Raw genomic sequence first — 25,628 nt, 5'->3', positions numbered from 1 at the left:
CATAGCCTTAAATTGCTGCAGATTGCAGATTCATAGTCTTGAGTTGCTGCAGATTGCAGATTCATAGTCTTGAATTGCTGCAGATTCATAGCCTTGAATTGCTGCAGATTACAGATTCATAGTGTTGAGTTGCTGCAGATTGCGATTCATAGACTTGAATTGCTGCAGATTCATAGTCTTGAAATGAATTTAATTAAAAGTGTTGAATATTGCAAGTTTATACAACTGTTAATGCTATTCTGAAGATAAAAAATAAAAGTACAATAACTCAACCATCATAATGGGGAAGACCACATAATAATTTGAACCCATTAATACAATAACATGGACAAAATAGTTTCTTCCATTTAGAATGTTAGATTCACAAAGTTAACAAATGGTAACCTTCACAATTTTTAATCAATTGAGACAGGTAACAAACAGAAGAGGACACTTTTTTTTAAACCTAATTTAAAGCTGCCAGGTCCCCAGGTCCCTAGGTCCCCACTGTTGTGGTCCATACACAATTTTAAAACAAAAGAACATGACGCACACTGCAACATCACACACTTTAATAAAGCCATGATTATGGCTTCCCAGATGTACTACTCCCTGGTGGAAGCCAAATTTTTCTTTTTTTCCCTGCTTCACTTGCTTTGTTTCTATCTTCTAAATTTCTTAGCATTCCTTCATTATCGATCACAGGTGGTCTTGATGGGAAATGCTTCCTTGTCTGACTCTTGGACAGGAGTTGAGTTTTTTATCCTATTGTTGTTTGGTGAGTTTTCTCATTCTGTTTCATAGGGGAAAATATATTTTCCATCAGAAAAGTTAAGTGTTTCATCTAAAGTATCAATGAAATATTCCAACCGATATACCTGTGCTACTTGTGTAGCTGAATGACTCCCAGTTGTTGCATGATCTGGGCTGTGGCTGACCTGATTAGGTGGCCTTATAGGCACATGCTTCCTTGTCTGACTCTTGGACAGGGGTTGAGTTTTTGATCCTATTATTGTTTGGTGAGTTTTTTGATTCTGTTTCATAGGTGAAAATATGTTTTCCATCAGAAAATTTAAGTGTTTCATCTAAAGCATCAATGAAATATTCCAACAGATATACTTGTGCTACTTGTGCAACTGAATGAGTCCCAGTTGTTGCATGATCTAGGGGGTGGCTCAGCTGAGTAGGTGGCCTTGTAGGCACATGCTTCCTTGCTTGGCTTTTGGAGAGGAGCTGATTTTTCCCTGCCATTGTGATGACTTTTTCGAGGTTTGCTCTTCCATCTCCAGTTGTTGTTGTTGTGGGGGTGGATTTATAGGTGTTCTTATTCTGATCTACCTGTGATTCATCAGGGAAAAAATAAATGTCTCAGAATAAAAAATTTTCTGCATCACTGAAGTATTCCAACATCAAAACTTATGTTACTTGTGTAGCTGCCTGACTCCCAGTTGCTGTAAGACTCTGCAGATCATGAGCTGGGATATGGATGACCTGAGTAAGTGGTCTTGCAGGTATATGCTTCCTTGCTTGATTTTTGGAGATGAGTTGTTTTTTTCCTTCCATTGTCAAAAAGCTTTCTCGACTTTTGATCTTCCATCACCAGTGCGAGTTGTGGGGATTGTTTCATGATTGATTTCACTCCCCTACAATTTCCACATAATCAATTTGCATCACAAATCGCAAAAAAATTTTTAGGATTAAAGATTTCAGCTATTACGTGTTAGTGTTGCATACGCATGATTATCACTTACGATGAGAATGCGTGGATATCATTCTTTGGGTTGGGTATTTCACGGGGAGGTTTTTGCATAGCGAGGAGTAAATTAACAATTAAATTTCGAGTACAAAAAAATAAACAACTAAATAACATTCCATAGAAACATACTACTACAATTTAAAAATCAAATACCTCTACAGATGTGAATAAAATGCTCATGAAGCACTTCGGGATTAATTGTGTCCATGGGGTCCATATCTTTGCTCTAGCATCCTGTTACAAACCAAACAATGTTTTTATCATATACCACCAAAGAAAGGAAAAACATCAAGTCATACAAAGCTCATCATTATACTTCTTCATTTTGTTGTTCTCGAGTTGTCCTTTGTCTACTGTAAAAAAATAGAGTGTCATGTAAGTAATTAATAAATTATAAACAAGCAATATTTACTGAAATGTGAACAAGTACTCACTTGCGAGCCATGGAACCTCTTGTTGTGTCCAATAGTCCCACAAACATCTGCACCTCTTGTTGTGCCCTTTCCTCTCGACCTTCCCTCTTGTGTAGCCTTCACGCTCATCAAGTGGATCCTTCCTCCTCATTAAGGGTTTCCTACCCCTATTTACATTTCTTTCGGTTACGGGGGTATCATTGGACCTTGTGGACTCTTGGGCCAGCAATTGGAGTCTTGGGTTGGGTTCAATATATGGTTATAGGTAGGTAGGAAAGATCTAACAGTATAACACTCATCTATGTAATCGTCAGGATTTTTTTTGTTGTAATAAAGTGATGATATTGCATGGCCACATGGTATACCTGTCAATTGCCACTTTCTACATTTGCAAGACATATCTTTAGTGTCAACAATAAATTGGCCATCAAAACAAACAACTCTGGTACTTGTCACTCACGACCGAGGTTGTCCTGCGAGGACCAAGCGAGTTGCATTTTTGGCTTTCTCTAACTTGTTAACAATCTTAGGACAATGTCTTGTGGTGCATTTTTCATTGAGTCTCTTTTTCTTTGGATCCTAATCATGAGTTGTGTCCTAATCATTTCATTTAGAGTAACTGTGCCTTTGGTCCTAGCTTCCAAGATCAGGGTCATTAAAGCATTCACATAAGTTATTAAGCAACATGTCACATTTAAATTTGGATTTAAAAATGTGATGCTGCTCCGATGTCTGAGGGAAATATTTTTTTCATGAAATTGTATGCCTCCTCGACTTATCCTTGAGTGCTTCCATTGCCAAATTAAATGCGAGGGAATATAACTACTCCTAGCACAAGCCCATAGCTGATCCTTTAGCCCTTTGCCTCTACATCTTCTTCTAAAAATTTGTATGTATATGCCCTTACATAAAAACCTATGTTCCTTTGTGAGGAAATACTTCCTCGATTGCATTTAGAAGGCCCTATGGGGTAATTTAGGTTTTTGTAAAAAGATCGATAACCAGCAAACAAACACAACAAAAAAGAAAAAAACACCAAAGAAAAACATGATATTAAGGAAAATTTAAGGATTGTTATGAAATGACACAAACAAACTTATATTGAAATTATACACTTACCTTCTGCCTGTCGCTCATGAATGCCTAGTGATGTGAGTTGCATATCTCCAAGTCTTCAGCCAAAAGTTCGAGAAACCAGACCCAATTATGGTAATTCTCCTTCTCTACTACTGCCCATGCTACTGGGTAGATGCAATCATTTGCATCAATGCCAACAGCTGTAAGGAGCTGACCACCATACATCCCTTTTAGAAACAACCATCCACTTTGAAATTCACAGTCGACTGACTTGCCGGGGAATCACTGCTGCGAGTGGGGATAAAGCATACATACATTGCTGAGAACACACCCTCATTACATTTAAATTTTATTGTCGACTGTGGGTGTGTCCTAAGCAATTCCAACCTGTAGTCATATAGGCTACTCATCTGAGTGTGCTCATCCTCATCAAGCATTCTAATTCCTAGCGAGGGATCAAAAGCAGGAAAAACAAATTCAATGTTATAAACACCATAATGCATTCGGTTTGCATGTAAATTAAAGACTTACTAAAGATAACTTGATAAAGCGAGGGCAAAAACAAAAGGCATTATTATACCTTAGAGCAATACTTTTGGCCCTCCATGCTTTTAATCTGGATATTTCAACCTCTTGATTTGTTCCGACAGCCTGTATTATACCTCCAAGTTTCCGGGATGGAGTGCGCTCTAAAGCTGCTCCGGATAATGCTACGCTATCCAACGAGCACGACATGCACGATATTATGGTCCCGTGTGCATTCGTGTTTAAGATATCCGACTTTGATCACGAATAGTATTCTTGTCCTTTAGCATTGGAGAAGCCCACGGGTAAAAATGGGACGACCCTTTACGCAATAAGCCTTACATCTAACCTTACTATTAGGCCTGAAATTCATCACAACCCTATTTTTTACCCCATAATTTTTCACTTTGCTTGTGAATTGTGAAAAAAACTCCTAAACTTCATCCCTATGTGAAAATGAGGGATCCTTCATATCCATCTCTACGAATTCGGGATATCGGCCTTGGGTAGATTTATCTCATCCTCATCAGTTGTGGAACATGACTGTAGATCATCAGATGTAGCATAGTCAGTGAGCACCTCCTCACGATCAACACCTTCTTCTCTACTAGTTTCCTCACAGACGGTTTCTTCGAGGCTCTTGAGGCTCATCGGCACAATCTTCATTACTATCAACCCCACCATCATCCTCCTCACTATTCAAACTGTAGTCAGAGTCATTAATATCACTCCCATTTGAGCTTCCTCATCTTGAGGATCTTCATGTACATGGTCCTGCACACCTTCATTACTGCATTTTCTTACGGTTCATGTTCACGCACATGTTCAAGGTCTTCATTCAAATGATTAACTTGATTACGATTCATGTTCTCGTACACCTTCATTGCACTGCATCTTCTTACGTCTTGAGGGTCTTCATTTAAATGATTAACTTGTCTTGATTCATGTTCTTGAGGATCTTCTTCAACTTGATCAATGTCTTCGATCCATGTTCTTGCACAGCTTCATTCATTTCTTCTTCTTCAGTATCTTCATCTACATGACCAGATTGTTGTACTTGGACGTCCTGCACATCTTCATTGCCTTCCAAATCTTCTGTAACTTCATGTAAATGATCACATTCTTTGTGCTTGGACCTCGTTCAATAGCTTCACATAAATACTTATATGCCTACTCGGCCCACATTGAAGCCATTCTAATGACATCCGAATCACTTTTTATTTCTCTCACACTCTGCTTTCACGAGAACCAAAAAGCGCATCCCTACGTGTAAATACTCAACTCACCGGGCCATATGTTCAAGCTCTATTCTTGATAAAAAAATCACCATCACGAAGTCCACAACACTTTGCCATCCTATACTCACTCCTCTTTTGAATGTCACCCATCCCGGGAGAACATGTGTATTGAAAAAAATAGTCGACAATTGGGCCCGGCAACATCAAAGCAAAGTGTGTTAAAAAAATTCATCATATAATAATAACCCTCAAAACAAAAATTTTTCCTCATCAATTGAAAGGGCTACACAACTATGAACTATCAATAAAAATACAACATCATCGATAATTTCCAATTCACAACCCATTCAAAAATTAGGATTAGGTCATTTGAAAAAAAGTAGTGTTTAATCACAAGAGACAACACCCCCCAAAAATCTTCTATGCCATGCTTCTTAAAAATGTTCACAAGTGTAAAGAAACAACTATGGATGTAATCAATTCCACAAAAACCAAATTTAACTTGTTTGTTGACAATCTTCTTAAAAATGTTTGAACACCTTTCATAGATTTATGACATTCCCACTGGCGCTTCATCTTGAGCAAATCAATGTACAAAACGATGAGGTAATGTGACTTACGGTATACTGGAGCTTCATCTTGTGCACCTCTTACCCGCATGCGTTCGACATGATGTGCGGAGATGGCTACCACCTCCGTCTCGGTGCCCTAACTCCAATGGTTCGCAAATCCGAATTTGGACTCCCTCCTCTTCCTCTCCCCGTTTCCCCACAACTCTCCGGTGATCGGCTTCTCAGATGATCGGCTATAAGTTAGGGATTGTAGGGTCGGGTATAGGGCCCTCTCACGAGAGAAGGGAAAGAGGGGAAATAAGAAGATGGTATTTGTCTTGTTGTCTGAGCTTGTTGAGTGGGTTAATTAAAAATAACGTGGACTTCACGGACGTGTCAAGTCCGGTGGGTGTGAGGAAATAATTTATTTAATGTGGCGTGGCTACTCCAGTTTGCCACGCGTCGACTAAATTCGACGAAATCAAAGAGTGACCGCTCGGTGAAATGAAATCGAATTCGGATGACCACTTTGATACAAATTGAAAAATGATGACCAAAGTTGTAATTGGCCAAAACACAGTGACCTCCTCAAAAATTTACCCTATCAAAGCAAGTAAAACAAAAATATTCAACAATTACTAAACTAGGAAGCCCTCTCAATTTTCTTAAACTATTGACTGACAAGTTTCTATGACCCCATGGGAACAAGTCCAGCAGAATGCCTACACAAGATAAACGAAAGCTGTTAACAAGAGTACCAAATCATTAGACCACTACTAACACAACAGATTCCCAAAAAGAAAATAAATATCCAATACTAGACTTTCATTGTAATACCCTGAACCTGTGATTAACTGTTGGAAAATATATTCAGGGTATTACTACAGTTGTAGTAAGAATTTTCTACAGAGTAATCTTGTTGAGAAACCCCAAGTGGAAATAACAAGGACCTAAGTGTAAACGTTTATAAAAGATTTTGGGTTAAAGAATAATAGAAAAAGGATTGATATGAAATGTTTCTGAAAACCAAGGACTGAAAGGTAAGATGGAAAGGATCTTTTTGAAATGTTGTACTATAATCCAAGGACCATTGGATAATTTAAAAGGATCTTTTGAGAATACTATTTTGTAATTCAGGGACCATTCATGAGTTTTTTTCAGGGGACTGTTTTATAAGGAATTATGTTTTGAGGGACTAAATGTAAATTTCGGCTGAAAGTTAAATTTGGAGAAAAAAATCTAGAGCTTGAGTGTTGTTAAATGCTTACTTCCACCATTTTTGCTTACTGATGCCCGAGAGTTTAAAAAAATGAAGAAATGGGGAAGAAATTTGAGGTTTTTAAGGAGAGGGACTTGGAGATCGTCGGAGTGAGTTTCATGGGAGGGATGACTTAGCTGGTAGAAGCTTCCTTGTATTGTTTTGGCATGTGTATGTATGCATGTATATATATGTATTTATGGTTGGATTTGATGAAAATGTTGATGAATTTGAAGAAATATTAATGAGAATGATGAGGGTGTTGTTTTGAGATGAAATTTGTGTTGAAAAACCTTGTATTGGTGATGAAATTACTTGAAAATGGAGATGAGATTGCCGGAATTACTGTAACAATTACTGTAGCACCGAAATTAGGGTTTGGTTTGGTTAATTAAGTTGATGATGATGATAATTAAGGTGTTAATGATGATGGTTAGATTGAAATGGGTTGGGTTTGGTTCAGTTGATTTTAGGTTAAGGGTTTTGGACTGAACCAAGTTGGTTCAATGGATTTTGAATAAGAATTGAATTGGTTCAAGTCTGGTTCGAGTGAAATTGAGTTTGGTTCGGTGCAATTAAGCTTGGTTCGGGGGAATTAAGATTGGTTCGATTGGTTTAGGCGTGTTTAGTCTAAAGCGAGTTGGTTTAAATACAGCTGAAAGCCAATTGGACTATCGCGAGTCGGGTTTTAACGATTGGAGTGAGTGGGCCCGATAGAGAGTTGATTATTATTTTTTTGTATTTTTCTTTTGAGTTTAAATATGTTATTTATTTTTTTATTATATTATTCTATTAGGTGTTGTTAGGTCTTGGGAGGGAGTTCAGGGTCTAGTGAGGAACCCAGGACACGGGAGTGAGTTGGTGAGTGGCTATTATTTTAAATAATTGTTTAATTATTATTATTTTGAAATAATTATTTAATGGCTAGTATTTTGAAAATAAATGTTTAAGTATTTCATTTTATCATGTTTGATTACGTATAATATTGAAGTATACTTAAACTTATTTGTCGTTGATATTCACGACAATCGTATTGATACATCGATTTCAGTATAATTATACGTGTTATAAATAGTATAAATACATGTATATGTGATTTAATTATTCGGTTCATGAATTTATTTTTGGATGGTTATATATGCTTTTGATTTGGAATGATTTGTGAAATCATATGCGTGTATTAAAAATGTTTCTACAAGCAATATTTATGGGGATTGGTTTTCATTCTGGCATAGGAATGGTATTTTGATGTTGGACTTTCTTGGTATTATGCATGTATCGTCTTGTAGATGTCACGGATAAGGATCATGTGATATGATTTATCGGTTTGTATTATTCTTTGCATCTACATGTTGGTTTGGATGGTGACGGGCTAAGGGCTGCAGCCTACTGCGATGAGTGGGTCCCCATGGGCCGACCTTTAGAGGTGGCGTGGTGGACTGAGTGTTGATTGGTCGGGATCGGGTGGGAGCGTAGAGCCACGATTGGATGATACGTCGGGATCCGGGGTGCACCCTGCAGGACCGATGGAGCTGACGTCGAGATGCGAAGACCTTGGCGGCTCCCAACCCTAGTCGCGACGGCGGCTAAGTCGGGGAGAGTTTTGGGGCTATGGATTTGAGAATGGTTTTATATTATCGATTATTTTGACATTGATTTATGATGAATTTATGTTTCAAAAAGTTCTTTAAAAATGTATTTTTGCTAGAATTCTAGTATTTTGGAAAAAGTTGGAAAAATTATTTAAGCGGTTGGTATTTATATACTTTATATACACTATATTTAAGTATTTGGAATTATTAAGCCACTCTCAAATAGCTGAGATGTCTTTGTAGCTGCGAGGCGAGGAACCTAGATTACGATCGGGTTTAGAGCGAGTCGAGGGTTCGATCCGAGGGCCCGTAGTGGGTCCCTCATTTCTTTCTTTCTTTCTTGTTATTGGTGTCGTGACCTTGTAGCGGTTGTACCCGCAAATTAGAGTGATTATATTTATTGTATTTATGTATTTGAACATGTACTTGGTGAAAAATTGTAAATTGTGATTTGTAGGTCTGCTTTTGTTTAAAGCAGGTTGTCAGTTTCCAGTTAAAAGGGAATTTTAACTGATGGGTGCCACATTTACCTCGGTAGAATGGGTGGGTGTGACATTCATTTTTGGGAAATTTTACATTTCATGAAATACAGATGCAGATTAATGACCTAGGCAGTTGCTCTTAGTCCAAATGCTTTCAGCTTAACATGGACATTTGGATTTCCAACCCACTTCAATGAAGATTCCATAATCAACTTCTTATCATCAGTAATATAAACTTTAATTCCTGTCTAAACTTTTTCAATTGGTAACTGAGAGAGAAATATGCACTTTAATAGCAGCATACATATACAAAACTTGTAGGGACATCAATTGAAATGTCTAGAATCTGTAATTATTGTGTTTCAAAGACTAGTCTCATAAAAAATTTAGATTAATTGTTGAGTTGCATACATTTTATTTGAGAAACCTTTGCTTTTACTCCCATTGGTAAGGTTGTTGCCCATATTATGAGTGTTCTTTCGGCTACTTCTATTTCATAATTTCACTGGTGAACAGTAGGTACCAAGACTGCTATGTATTTGACCTACTTCTTGAGTCAATGGCCACAATTAAATTGTTGCTAAGATTTTGCTATTATAGTTATGATTCGATGTAAGATGTTAGCTAGTGGAATCATTCAAAAATGAGAAAGCAGGGCTAGAAACAACAAATAAGTACATCATCACCACGTATTACTTTAAAAGCCACTAGTTCTTAACAACTCTCTTTATTTCTAAACTCTTCATAATATTTACCTTTTCTTCAACAATTGGCACTAACTGAGAAAGGCCAAACTCCCACTTCATTTAACTGGATTTAGAATTCCTTCTCATATTCTAACACTACTGTATTGACAATTATCTCTTAGCAATACACTGTTATTTGGCAGTACAAGCATTTACGTTGGCTTCCATGCTCGCTATGATTTATGAATCACCAAATCCAAATCTCTTAGTAAATGGCTAAACTTATATTCATTCCATGTCCTCTGGTATCCCCAAAATCAAACAAGTGCACTAACAAAAGCAAAGAATTAATCTCAAAAAATAAACAAAAACAATGCATTGGTGGAATCACAGACCTTGTCATAGGAAGAAGCCTCGAAGAGCTCCATATAAGCCAACCTCTAATCTTTCTGCGCCGGGGGCAAGCTCAGGATGTCCAGAACGATGTCCGCACAAAGGTTACACACAAAAATTCACCAAGAATTAATATATAAATAAATATACATATAAAGAATGGAATGAATTTAGTATTGGTAATCAGAGAACATACCAAGCCCTTATAGTTATGTGCATGAAGGAAAGTTTTGCAGCTTGGAAAATAGAAAATCACGCTGAATGATAATTCATGACCTTTACCTCAAAGAAAATAGTTTGAAAACATTAGAATGAATTGTTGCTGGATAAATTGAAGTGAACTATGGTATGAATTGTTGCTTCATCTTCCTTATCAGCCAATTGAAGAAATACTAACTTCTACACCAACAATTTCAAGAAGACAAAACTCAAAGTAAACTTTAACATATATCCTCTTCATCATTCGCTCCATCAAGAGTGTTGTCGGTGATGAATGTGGTGTGAGGTCTCTTTCTTGTCAGAGAGTGCTCATCAACATGTGATTGCGCCTCCGCTATTGGTGCTCTAGGGATAGATTGCGTGAGAGTAGAAACATGCATATCGGAAAGGTTAATGCCATTAATCCTAAGTGCTGCAAGCAATGACATTTCAAATGACTCATGACGAGCCCACTCAATCTGCATCGCATCATGTTCATCTCGCATTGTATCATGCTCAGCAACCATTGCTCTGTGCTCAGCTTAGGGTTTAGCAATCTCCGCCTGCAACTCATTAATTTGGTCATATAGTTGCCCACATGAATGATAAGTCTCCGAATGTGGCTTGTAATTAATTGAAGACATTTGCCTAATTATATTACCCTTTCCCAACACTCTATTACCACTTCCGATAGCAAAATTCATTATGGTTGATAGAATTCTCATCTTCTCCTTGATCATGCTTATCTGCAATGGCTTTATCAAATTGCTCCTATATCCATCAAAAATTAGATCCAATTAATAAAAAAATATATATAAATGTCTAAAGTAAACTATAAAGGAATATATATATATATAACAAAGCAAATAAATTGATGCAAATAAATAAATTAGCTTACATTGTAAGAGATTGCAATGTTTAAAATATATATATATATGGATAGCCTTTACAAAATCAAAATCCTTGCTTGAACAATCAATGTAATTGTTTGCAAATAAATTGATGAAGCTATTACTAGAAAGCCACTAATTTCACAAATTGATTCAAATAAATTAACTTCTTGAGGCAATTATAGTATACTTACAACAATTTACGTAGCACACTCATCCTTGAGAGTGCCATCCTTCTTCCCGTGAGTGCAGATGAAACATTCTTTCGTTGTTGGTTCCCCTACCCAATTCTTCAATTTGAAAAAATAGCATAATAAAAAATTTAAAGAGTTAAGTAAATCATAAATAATAATAATAATAATAATAATGGTAATAATTAAACAGAATATGGACATTACAAGCCTGAGGCGGTGCACAACATTGCTGACAGATCTAGCAAGATAGATAACAATCGAAGAAGCTCAAGTTACTGCCTTGTTCTTTTTGTTTTGCTCACTTATTTTCTTGAACTCTTCTGACCCCCAATATTTCTGCAAACTCTCCCCAAGCTGAAGGGTCATCCACTCCAAGTGGAGCCTTGTAAAGTGTACGTGCAAGGTACAAATCGTTTTTCAACCACTCACTCGCCTTATGGTTGAAATGACATAATATCATAGACCCATACTTTACGACTCCCATGTGTAAATACCCTTAAGTCATTGCATTTGGCATAGTTGTGTAAAAGTTATTGAATTTGTATATTTATCATGAGTGTATTTTGGCACGGAATTAAAAATATTTTTATATATATATTTCACACCGTTTGTTAATTCTGTGTCAAATATTGTGACAAGTTTGTCATGATTTTTTTTCTGTGCCGATGTTTCTGTGCCGATGTTTCCGTGCCGATTTAGGATTATTTTTGTAGTGAACTAATACTCAAAGCTGTGAGAACCTCAATGAAGCCATATTCAAAGTCTGACTTTGTGAAGGCCTTCAATATGATCGCCTAAGATTTCCACTTCAATAACCTTGTTGCAAAAGGCTTTAAATCCCACCAGGTTAGCTAGATTAACAACATTCTCATAACTTCTAAAGGAAAACACTATATAGACTCATTTAACCTGCAGCTCTATGGCTATATATATATATATACTTGAAACTCCTCCAGATTCTTTTGATAACCCTTAAGCTTAATTATAGTTATACATATATAAGTTACATCGACGGTTTGCCATTTTGCATATAGGTATATGTATATATATATATATATATATATATATGAGTTTTTATGAGTTAACTTGTAGCCTATATTTTGCCTCCTAGAGGGTGATTGGCCTAGTGTTGATTTCATTACATGTTTATAGGACCCTTTAAGCTATGTGGGGTGTTTGAGTTCTTCGTTTGAGCGAGTTGAGTCTTACCTCCATATAAACAAGGTGAGGGCACAAGTATATTCAGGTATTAACTTCATATCTGTGCTGTTGGTCTATAATTTTATCAAAATAATAGATTAATAATAATAATAATAATAATAATAATAATAATAATAATAATAATTGGTCATCTCCAATATTTGAAATATTGAATCAAACAAGGTATTTAGTGCAATACTATTCAAATAATCATAAATACCACATACTCTTGAAAGCTACAAAAGGGTCCAACGAGGCTTGAGAATGCTAAACTAACATGACACATGAAATACTATACAAAACATTTGAACAACTATTATGATGTAACAACAAATATAAATTTGTTATGAATTGACGCATTGAAAATTATAAATGTGGATGTGTTTCTTCTTCATTAATATCCCTTCGTTATATTAATATTGTACTATATATAGAGGGTCCGATCGTGTTTCATATACAACTATCTTGAACATTATAATTCTTCTTCTCACTATATTATTATTTTCCAATAGGTAATTTGGGTATTTATTTTTACTTTAATTTATTTGCTTTTTGTTGCTTATTTATATGTCACAAATACTTTTTAACTTGTTATCAACTATATATATATATATATATTATTTTGATTTACTTCATACATGCTTTATCTTTATATCGACTAATATTAAATTTAATATTTGTCATTTCCATTATTTCAAATTTTTAATTGTATATTGAATTTTTGTTATATAATTTATTTTTATTAGAATTTGATATCATGGCAAATATCACAAGAAGAGAATTCGAGATTCTTAATATTTTTAGGAGTAATTATATATCGTGGAACCTCGATGTTAAGCTCTAGCTAAATAAGCGAAAACACAGGAAAACCAATTGAGTACTGCTAATAATGAGCCAATTGACAATAAATCAAAAAGCATTGATATTCATCACGGTATCATCTTGATGATGGCCGAAAAAAATGAATACTTGACTATTGAAGATTCACAGGAATTGTGGTTTTTCCTAAAAGAGAGATTTGAACTTCTTAAAATGGTTTATTTTCCAAAAGTAAGTAATGATTGGGCAAATATCAGGTTTCAAGATTTTAAAAGTGTGCAAGAATATAATTTCAAACTATTTAAAATAGTTTCGGTGTTACATCTCTATGTAGAAACGGTGACAGAAAATATGATGCTTGAAAAAACATTCACAACATTTCATGCTCAATATGTTATATATTACAACAACAACATAGAGAAAAGAATTTTACTAAATTTTCTTAATTGATTTATTGTCTCCTTGTGGTGGAGCAAAATAATAAATTGTTGATGCTAAATCATCAAACCCAACAATCCAGATCAACATCCACTTGCCTAGAAAACCAATTTTGGGAAAAGAAAATGGTATCGATACGTAATAGCCGGTTATAAGAACTGAGGTGGAAGGGGGTTATCGTGGTGGTCATGGCAGACTTAAAATAAATGTGCATCATCGAAAACAACTAAACCACAATGATGGATTAGACAAGAAAAGAGATATACGTCACCGTTGTGGATTGGAGCATCATTGGTCTAAAATTTGTAGAACCCCCAAGTATTTTTTTCCAACTTTACCAAGATTTACTTAGACAAAAAGGGTAAAGCGTTGAGACAAATTTTGTAAACAACTTCACAGAAACTTTGTTGATGATATAATTCAGAATACACACTTAGATGTGTCAGAGTTTCTCATAGATTAGATTAATAATATATGCAGTATGTTTTTATTTTTATTCAATATGTTATACTTTTTATTAAAGTTATATTCCTTTGTTATGCTTTAGATAAAATATGGTTGATGATGAATGCATTGTTGATTATGGAACAACGAACATTGTATTGCAAAAACAAATATATTTTACATTCTTATCAATGAAAAAGGCTTTTATAGCCACAATAGCTGGGGTCATCAGATCTGATTGAAGGTTCCAGTAGAGTAGCACTGGTGTTGCCAAATGGGACACTTGTGCAGATTAAAAATGCTCTATATTCTCTAAAATTTGAAATAAACCTTTTAAGTTTTAAAGATATACGTCTCAATGGATATAATTTAGGAAAGGCGGTTGATAAGGAGAGAAAAAGATTATCTTTATATTACTCAAGATGTTTCATACCGAAAACCGTGTCTTGAAAGCTTTCCACTGTATATCTTGAGTTATATTGTACATGTATTAAAAGTGATACGAAATCACATATGGTTTTTAACTAGAAGGTTAATGATCCATAAATATTTAAACTATGGCATGAATGACTTGATCATCAGAGATACTATTATGATGTGTCGATTGTTATTAATGCCCATTGGACACCCATTGAAGGATTATAAAAATCCTAACAAATAATGAATATGCATGTTTAGTATGCTCAATGGGAAAACTGATAACCAGACCTTCTAAGTGCAAGGTGGCTGGTGAATCTCCTACATTTTTAGAAAATATACAAGAAGATACACATCCATCATGTGGACCATTTAGATATTTTATAGTTTTAATCGATGTCACGACTAGATGGTCGATGTTTTCACTTACGTCTACAAGAAATGTAGCTTTTGCAAGATTATTGGCACAAATTATCAAGCTTAAAGCACAATTTTTCAGATTATCCTATAAAGACAATTCGTCTTGATAATACTGGTGAATTTACATCAAAACCATTTTATGATTATTGTATGACAGTTAGAATACAAGTTGAACATCCAGTAGCTCATGTACATACCCAAAATAGGTTGACAGAGTCATTAATTAAAAGACTCCAGATAATTGCTCGCCTAATATTATTAAGAACAAATATGCTTACAAGTGTGTGGTGTCATGCTATTTTTCATGCTGCTTTAATATGTACCAATAGCACCACAAAATTGTACAAAAATAAATCCTTAACACGGGACTTGGTATATATAGTTGGTTATGACTCTTTCAATTATCACGATATTTAGAGCCATGAGCGGAAATGTATTTATTGCAAGATTTGCAGTGTCATTTTAATGAATTCACCTTTCCTTCATAAGAGGAGACATGGTTATTCAAAATGAGCGAGATTGATTGGAACACATTCGATTATATCACGTGTATGATCCTTATGCGAAAGAATGTGATCTTGAAGTTCAAATGATCATTAAATTGTAGAATATTGCATATGAAATATCTGATGCATTTATAGATGCAAAAAGGGTAAACAAGTCATATATACCAGGTCGACGATGCTCCCTCTGAGAAATGAAATGAAAACAAAACCATGCGCAAAAACATGGAAGGACAATAGGTGCCAAAAGATTTAGCTCCAAGAAAAGGAAGCGAGGAAAAATAAGGCTTTTGAGAGGAGAATCTCCCATGTGGAAGGGAGATGAAATATAAAACCCTCAAAGCATGTCAATAGATTAATGGAAATGATATCTCGGAAAATACTGGAAACTCAATTGGTTATGTAGATGATGGTAAAATAATAAGTTGGTGTGAAGCCGATATAAATGATATATTTATCTATAATGTGGCTACAAACATAGAAATAAATACAGATTATGATCCAGAGCCACGCACTATTGATCAGTGTCGACAAAGAAAGGATTGGCCAAAATGGAAAGAAGCTATCGGGGCTCGGTGAGAATTCCTTTCAAAAGCGTGAGTATTTGGGCGAAATGGTGCCAACACCTGAAGAGATAAAAACCAGTTGGTTACAAATGGGTATTTGTGAGAAAACAAAATGAAAACAATAAAAATTATAAAGATATAAACCAAGATTAGTTGCTTAAAGGTTTTCTCACTTATGCCTAGTGTTGACTATAAGGAGACATTTTCTCCTGTAATGGGTGGGATCACTTTTTGATTTCTAATTGCCATGGTAGTAAGTAACAAATTAGATATGTAGTTGATGGATGTTGTCACAACATATCTATATATATTACTTGAAAAAGACATATATATGATAATCCCCGAGGGATACAAAATGCCAGATGCTTCAAAGCAACGACATTTGCACTCTATTAAATTACGAGAGATCTCTTTATGGGTTAAAACAATGCGGAGCGAGATGTGGTAGAACCAAATCTCGAGTGACTATTTGATAAAAAGAAAGGGTACAAAATGATAATATATGTTATTGTTTATTTATTAAAAGTTCTACTATGCAGTTTTGTTGTGTAGCGTTATATGTAGATGATTTAAATCTTGTAGGTACTCCTCATGAAATTGCAATTGTAGCATCATATCTAAGAAAGGAGTTTGAAATGAATGATCTTGGAAAGACAAGATTTTGTCTTGCTATACGAATTGAGCACTTACCTGCTCGAGTATTTATTCACCAGCTAGCTTACACAGAAAAGGTGCTGAAAAGATTTAATATGGATAAGGCCTATCCATTAAGTACCCCAATGGTTGTCCGAACACTTAATGTTTAGAGAGATCAATTTCGTCCACCTAGTGAAGAAGAGGTAATTCTTGGCCCAGAAACTCTGTATCTAAGTGTCATAGGTGCATTAATGTATCTTGCAAATAATAATAGACCTGATATAGCTTTTGTAGTAAATCTCCTGGCAAGATATAGTTCTACACCGACACAAACACATTGGAAAGGAGTTAAGGATGTGCTACATTATTTACAAGGAACTATAGATATGGGTTTGTTTTATCCCCAAGATTCTTCATCTAATCTCATAGGTTTTGCAGATGCCAGATTCTTGTTTGATCCTTATAAAGGACGATCTCAAATTGGATATACATTCTCTTTTAATGGTACAGCTATTTTATGGCGTTCTACAAAACAAACTCTTACAATTACTTCATCAAATCATGCTGAAATCCTAGCTCTCCATGAAGCTAGTCGGGAATGCCTGGCTGTGATCTATGATGGGACATATACAGTCATCATGCAAATTGCCATCAATCAACAAATGGCACAATAATTTATAAAGACAATAGTACTTGTATTCTCAGATATAAGGAAGGTACATTAAAGGAGTTAGAACAAATCACATATCACCAAAATTTTTCTACACCCCTGATCTTCAGAAAGAAGGTGTTATAGAAGTCCAGAAGATTCAATCTAATGAGAATCAAGTTGATGTATCACAAAATCACTACCAAAAAATATTCATCAAAACATTGTGCACAAAATCAGGATGAGAAGATTCAAAAACATCATAGCTGGAACAAGTTGACAGTTACTTTTATAAGGGGGATGTTGCACTCTTTTTTCCTTCACCACTGTTTTTATCCCATACAGTTTTTCCGAGGCAAGGTTTTTATTGAGGTAGCAATTACTCCATATACCAAGAATTATGTACTCTTTTTCCTTCACTAAGTTTTTATCCAATTAGGATTTTCCTGTTAAGGCTTTAAAGAGACATATCCTTTGGTTATATGCATTTGAGGGAGAGTGTTATGAATCGATGCGTTGAGAATTATAAATGTGGATGTGTATCTCTTCCATTAATATCCCTTTCATTACATTAATGTTGTACTATATATAGGGGTTTCGATATGTGTTTGATATACAACTATCTTGAATATTATAACTCTTCTTCTCACTATATTATTTCCTATAGACAATTTGGGTATTTATTTTAATTTAATTTATTTATTTTATTACTTATTTATATGTCACAAATTTCTTTACTTTTTAACAAATGTGCATTTTTATGATTAATATCCGCACGACATTCGCGTTCACCATGTATTTATTTATTTTATTACTTATTTATATGTCACAAATTTCTTTACTTTTTAACAAATGTACATTTTTATGATTAATATCCGCACAACATTCGCGTTCACCATGTACATTTTAGGTTCAAGTGAGAACCGCTTTATTTATATTGATTGTTCTTTACATTCTTTGGCAAAATAGATAAAGATACAACATTAGTTGGAGAACCAAATGATGAATTCCTAATTAATATAATTTTAATCTCAGATGTGGATTTCTTCAGAACTACATTGTACCCAAACAACATTATCTCAATCTGGTACCTTGGGCATAGCTACTTAATGTGTGGTCCAACCCTAAGAGGTCTTTTATTATTATTATTATTATTATTATTATTATTATTATTATTATTATTATGATCATCACAATATTTTTGAATAACCATATAATTTGCTCCCATGTTTTGAGATTTTAAATATCATATTTAATGTTTATATTAAGCAGGTATTAATAATAAAATTTTTAATTATCCTTATTTATTATTCATGATTTTTCAAAACCAAGTATTAGTCTGTAGCATATTTAATTAGCGTGATTTGACGCCGGCGTGATGGCGTGACAACCATGGTAACAAGGCATAATTGATGGCGTAGCAAACATGGTGACATAAGCAAGAAGACTTGGAGTCTAAAGCAACATCTTGAAGATCTTGGTGGGTATTTTTAGTAAAGTCTATACATGGATGCAAATATCTTGAAGATCGTGGTGAAGCTATCTTAAAGATCTTGGTGGAGTTATTTTTGGCAATGCATTACTGACTTGAAGACAAGATCATATTAAGACCATATTTAGGTGATTTGATTGAAGACTAAATATGGTGGAGCTTAATTAAAGAAGATCTATTCATGGTGTGAATGAAGACTAATTGAAGATATGATTTGAAGAATCATTGAAGATCTATTGAAGCAGATTTAAGGACGAAAACTTGGGTGAATTGAAGATCGAGTTTGGAGAATCTTCTGAAGACCAAACTTGGAAGATTGACGACTAAGTTTGGCAGAGTTAAAGTGAAGGCATGCGAGGGCGTGTGCCTGCGAGGGCCTTGATGAGGAACTAAGGAGGTAGGCTAGTTCTGCCGCGATCGGGATCGGGAGATTTGGGCTACGTCGACTCGAGACTAAGCATGGCCAAGGGAGGTTGATGGGTCTTAGGGTCGTCCCATGAGCGTAACTTAGAACTCATTCAAGTCGTGATCGAGGCTATGTTGCAACTTATGTTCTGACGAGGGAGTTCAGTGACTAATTCGGAAGATTTTTAAATTAGTAGCCGCGGAGATTCTAAAGAGGTATGTGCTTATATTTGGGACGTTGAGGGCATCTATATAAGCTACCTTGCTCGTAGATTGTAAGTGTGACTCTTGAATGACTCTTGGAGAGTGTGTGGCACTAGACAATCTAGAGAGGTAGTGATCTTTATTGTTGAGTGTGGTGACAAGTGTTTGTACTCATCTATTTTTACCTCTTTTAGTGTATTGTTTATCTCAGGGGCATGCCCTCGAGGGCGTGGGCGAGTGGGCCTTGAGCCCGGAGATTCTAGCGTTGTGTGTCTCCTTGTGTTTGTTTGTGTGCTCTTTCTTTTATTGGTTTTGTGTGAGATTTACATGAGTCTTAGAGTGTTCACGATCACTGATAGCACGAAAAGGAACTAACACAAACTATGTTGGCGGTTTTTATTATAATATGTTATTTAATCATAGCATAGATTTGCCATAGCATTTCTATATATAATATTATCTGAATACTTCGATAAATATAAAAGAATGCCAATGTGGAATGAATTTGTCAGTGTAATATTATGATTACTGCATGGCATGTGACATGGCCATGACATTTGAGCAACAAAAGTGCATTATATATATATATATATATTTGATCAACCAATAAAGTTGTGGCAACAATAATTAGGTTTTTTAAAATATAATTAAGCAAACTATACTTTCATAAGTGGTGGAAGGATTTTACTATTTAAATACATATGAAACATATTTTTCATATTTGATGTAACAGGGATTAAGTGAGATTGGTTTAAAAATCTGTTATAGTCAATTTTTCAGTTCTATCTTTTAATTCCTCGGAGGTTTTCACTCACACATAAGTTTTTAGAACTTTACCCATTTTTATGAGAATGATAAATAATTTTTATTAGTTTAAATAAATATATAAATTACCCCTCTCAATCAATATTAAGGAAATCGGATCCTCAATCCTAAAAAAATTTATCATCATTTTAATTGGAAGATACACTAACAGCCATATATATATATATATATATATATATATATATATTTTTGAGAAAATTATTCAAATCATCCCCGCAAACTTGTCACTTGATCGAAAAATTTCTAAACTATTTCATATATCCAAAAAAGTCCTCTCTTTTTCTACACTATTTTATAACTCATTTTTAGTATTTTTGTCGAAAAATCCTCTTGAGTGATTTTAAGCAGAATCGCGAAAATAATAAGCAATATTAAGATATTAATAGCCGACAACAAACGTTAAATAAAAAGTTACATTTTAAATGAAATAGTTCTGTGTCATCTGCGATGTTAAATAAAAACTATAATTAATAAATTGGAAGTATATTTAGTAAGCTGGGTAAAATTAGATTTTTAAATAAAATAAATTGATGTAGAGGCGAGAAAAATAAGTTAAGCTAGCTCAGGAAGAGCTGCAGAGGAAATTAAAAATGTCGGGAGAGAATGCAGGAGATATTTGAAAAATTACAAAAATTAATAAATAATTTTTTTTATTATTTTAATTGGACTTCTTCTCATCTTTATTTCTATAGACTATTATTTAAAAACAATGAAGTCAAACAGTGGCATGCATTACTGGCATATCCACATAAGTCCAACTTTTACCATTTATTTTTTATGGGGAAATAAATTATATTAGCGTGGACGTTGGATATCATGCACTGTTGCGATCTTTTTGATCCTCCGGCTTTGGAATTTGTGGTTATGGTTGTAGTACTATATATATATAGGCGTCGATCAGTCTACATCGCGTTCGCGGTCGTGATCAGCGAGATAGTTTGATACGAGTAGATTGGATTTTTAATCCGGCGGTTCTGCAGTGATCGATGAAAGCGATATCATGCTTTCGTAAAGCGAGTGTCCAGAGTAAAAAGTGGGATGGATAATGTTTTTACAAAATTAGATTAATCGGCCCGAGTGATCTGAGATTAGCTACTCACTTGTGCGTTATCTTGATCCTGCTATTCTTGTTTGTGGACGATACGTATACAACAGCGAGAAAGCCCTTTTCTATATATATATATATATATATATATATATAAAGGTGAAAAGTCACAATTAGTACATGAAATTCATTTAAAAGCTATATTCACTTTTCTTTTTGATTAATAATTTTTAAATCTGTCTTAAGTGCTCGAAAGTTTTCGAAATATTTTAGGCAAAATCTTCGATATTTAAATTCTTGAATAATCGCTTATATGAAACTGCTTAAGTTAGTTTGTCGGGTTTATTTTATTTTCGACAGTATATTTCTGCGTTTAAAAGTGTATAGTTTGGATTCGACATTCTACTATTTTCGTTTTAGCAAAATAGATTTTTCATTTAATATGTAATATTTTTGTTTAATATTTGACTTTTTAATATTTAATCTTTTTATTTAAAATTATGTGTTTTTAAAAAGCTGAGTCATTTCTTTTAGCACCAATTGCTTTTATGACAAAAAATTTAAAAAGATACATTGTAAAAATAAAAATTCTTCTATAGTACTGAAAATTAGAAATGTGACTAACCAAATTTCAAAAAGGATTATTGGTTTATTATCCAAAATCATATATATATATATATAATAGAGAGAAAACCCAAAACATCACTACTCATCTCTATTTTTTATTCTTAAATATACAATTAGAGGAAAAACCCAGACTCAATCCCAATCTTCATCCCTCAATTGATCATCTTCCTCTTTTGGTGGCATGACAACCATAACCACATTTCCCAAACCCCTCAATTCCTTTTTCTATCAGCTCCTTACCTCTCTTCCTCCCAACCTTCCTTGTCCTTCTTCTCATCTCTCTCTCCCGCCACCAGGTACAACGCCTCCGCCGTCTCCACCCGCTCACCGCCGCCGGTCCCACCACCACCACCACCAGTCTCCTTCTCATACCTCCCCTTCTTCCCACGGCAACACCTTCGCGTTTTCCCAAACTCCACCGTCACACCACTCTCCAGCGCCACCACCGGCCCTACCCGGCAGAAAACCACCCATCTCCCCCACCCCTTCTCGCCGCCACCACTCCCATCTCTCCCTCCGCCTTACACCACGCCGGCGCCCGCCTCCACCTTCCGCACCGTCCATCTCTCTCACCAGGGAACAACGCCACCGATGACGTCTCCGCTACTTCCCCGTACCTCAACCTCACCACAGGGACTCTCAACTTTGTCTCCTCCTCATCGTCGCCATCGCTGGCGCCGTCGCCCTTTGAGGCCTTCTCGATCTCCTTCTTGATCAGCGCCTTGGCCGCTCCGTCTCCGCTAAATCCACGCCTTCTCCAGCGCCGCGATCCGATCCGGCGTCGCGAGCGCCTCAAGCCCAATCGTAGTAAGTGTAAGCGGGGCAATCGCTGGGAGCTATCCGCGGAGAAGGAGGGTCAACCAGCATCGTCGCCGGTTCGGCGGGAAATCCTTGACGGCGCGGGCGAGTTCTTGGGCGGACTTGGCGTCAAAAACGATTGATTGCGATGTGGCGGGCGGTGGCGGGAGCGCTGGGTGGCGTTGAGGAAGCGGAGCTCGTGAGAGGTTCGGCGCCGCCTAGAGAATCAAAGAAGGGGAGGAGATCGGGATCGAAGGAGGAGGAGATGAGGGAGTTGCGGATCTGGGCGGCGACGGCGAGTCGGTTTTGCTCGACGCCGGTGATGCCGGTGATCTCCTCGATGAAGGGTGGTGAAGCCCTCGCTGGTGAGGAGGGAGGAGATGAGGAGGGGCGTAATCGTGCCAGAGTCCGAGACGGTCGCGGAGGGACGTCGAGGCGTTCGATGGGGAGGTGAGGGAGCGGAACGGGGAAGAGGGAAGGAGGAGGAGCGAGAAGGTTGGTAAGCTTAGCCGGGGAGGTAGGGGTGGAGGGACTTGGGAGCTTGGAAGCGGAGATGGGACGGAGGAGGTTGGTGGTCGGCAGCGACGGAGAAGAAGGTGGAAGGTAGGGTGGAGGAGGATGGATGATGATGATGATGCCATTGCCATTGAAGGGGGAGGTGAGAGGTGGAGTGAAAGAGCATGGGGCTCACGACCGCTCACTCACTTTATCCTGTTATCTCCATAGATTTTTATATTTTTGGAAATAATTAGAAATATATATATATATTTATTTTGTTTTTGAGATATTTTTGGTGTTTGTGTATTTATTAATTTATTTTTGTAAACATATATTTTAATATTTTATTTATTTATGATAAATATATTATTAGTGATACAATGTTTTTGATTTATTACATAGATATTTTCCTTTTGTTTAGGAGATGATTTTAATTTTAACTCATATAATAAGGATTAAATGTGTTTAAAATTCACTCTATGTTATGCATATCCTTCACAAAAATTTATCATCTTCCTCGTCTAAAAGTTATTAGTTGTCACCGACAGGAATGCATTCTAGATCAGATGAGGTCATGAGACAAGTTCATTATATAAATATAAAAGAATGTGAAAATCTAAGGAAGGAAGTTGGCATCACAATTAACAAACCCCCAAAAGAATTCCGGTAAGGTATGGAGCATGATATGTTATACATTTTAAACTATACGATTAGATAGAAATAAAATGATCTAAGAAATTTAACTCATTCAATGAGTCTATTTTATTTTTATGAAAAGGTGGATAAACTCCGCAATTCATTAAGAAGCTTGGAAGCGAGCAGGGCCGAGCACGGATCAAAACCCACTCGCACACAAGGCGTACACGCATGAGGGCCAAAACACCAAGCAAACCACCGAGAAACACCTTCCTCATGAGAATACCAACAAAGCAACGAACTAATAGCCGCGTGACGAGATCGGTGCCTCCCGCCGGCCGGATGGAGTCGCCGCCACGGCGGTGACTCCTCGATCCAGGGAACTCGGGACTTGGCCTTGGGATGGGTCATCAGGTTTCATCCTTAAGTCTGAATACGCAGGCAGTCAGGCCACGAGGTAGCACGATTATGTATGATGATAATGCGGTGGCGGGGAAGAATTTTGGCATTCAAAAATTCTATCATTTCTTGAGCAAATATTCGAAAGTCAAAGCCTTAATCCGATAAATCACGCTACTGGCATCGGGTCTCACGAGAGAATCTCCATGACGTGACCAAATGAGATGCCCAGAAGTTGGAGGTTAAAACCGCAGTAACCTACAAGAACCCCACGCTCTCGGCGAAAGAGCAATGAGAAAAAGGTGGTCAATGAGCTCTAAGTTAGAATGGCACATCACGCAAAGTAGCGAGTCGGAAGATGGTTGCACTTCTTACTTCAAATTTTCGAGAGCAGCTTATTCTTCCAAAACCATCCAAGTTGAAAATATTGATTTTCTTTATGGGCGATTACTTTTCAAATGAGACTTTTGCCCTACTAAGCGCGAGTCCCCATCATTAAAGGAATTTATAGAAAGATTTCACGTGAGCTGCCCATTCCCATTTTCACTGCTGACCTCTTATTGTCGATCCCACATACTACTTGCCCTCAGGCCGATCCGGGAGGAGCGTAGCGTCAACATCCTGGCGAGCGAAAGGTTGTGCGTCTAACATGTGCTCTAACTCGTATTAGAGCGTCGCATTTTGATGCGGACGGTCCGAAGCAGTTATGCGAGATGAACGCCGCGGGCCCTCCCGTTGAGCCACTGTCCTTCGAAGAGTTTACGTGTGCCCGATAGCTTCACTTATGAAAACAACGGTAGCGCGGGAAGAGCATTCGCCGCTTCGGAAGCAAAGGACACTCTCCCACGAGCGAGGGAGCAGGGTTTAGCTCTCTCTCCACCACAGGTTGAAGCAGGCCGCATCCTTGCTCCCAGCCAGGGTGGTGGTGAGACTACCACCGCAATTATCTGATCTCGGTCTTCAAAGCAAAGACCGGAATATTTTATTTTATATCTCGTTATTTTCTTTCAACCAACAACTAGGATTGGAAACTAGCAGAACTGAAAGCCAAGATAAATAAAGGAGTAGGCTAGAATACCAAAATTGGAAGTTTTTAAAAGTGAAACAATGGTTGATATCTCTATAAAAATAAGACTCATGATATGAAAATTGTAGTTTGAGGTTAACCATGATTTCCCGGTAGGCGACTTTCTTTGACACAGGAGCCCTTTCTTCTTGGGTTGTCTTTTCGACGTCTGTTATTCGATCATGAAAAGAGCTTAATGCACCAAAAGAGCCAAATTCTCTGACAACAACTGATGACATTCAATGCTTGGTTCTCAACAAATATGACAAGGAGGACACATTGTTCAAGGAAAGAAACAATACGTAACTG

The 25,628-nt window shown here is 36.3% G+C and overlaps 1 pseudogene; it reads right to left on the bottom strand.

The window, feature by feature from the left end:
• Positions 1-22,054: 22,054 nt before the first annotated feature.
• Positions 22,055-23,367, bottom strand: LOC120256184 (annotated as a pseudogene).
• Positions 23,368-25,628: the final 2,261 nt, after the last annotated feature.

Source organism: Dioscorea cayenensis, unplaced genomic scaffold (genome assembly GCF_009730915.1).
Source record: "Dioscorea cayenensis subsp. rotundata cultivar TDr96_F1 unplaced genomic scaffold, TDr96_F1_v2_PseudoChromosome.rev07_lg8_w22 25.fasta BLBR01001327.1, whole genome shotgun sequence".
Taxonomy (NCBI): domain Eukaryota; kingdom Viridiplantae; phylum Streptophyta; class Magnoliopsida; order Dioscoreales; family Dioscoreaceae; genus Dioscorea; species Dioscorea cayenensis.
This window is presented reverse-complemented; position numbering and strand designations above follow the sequence as displayed.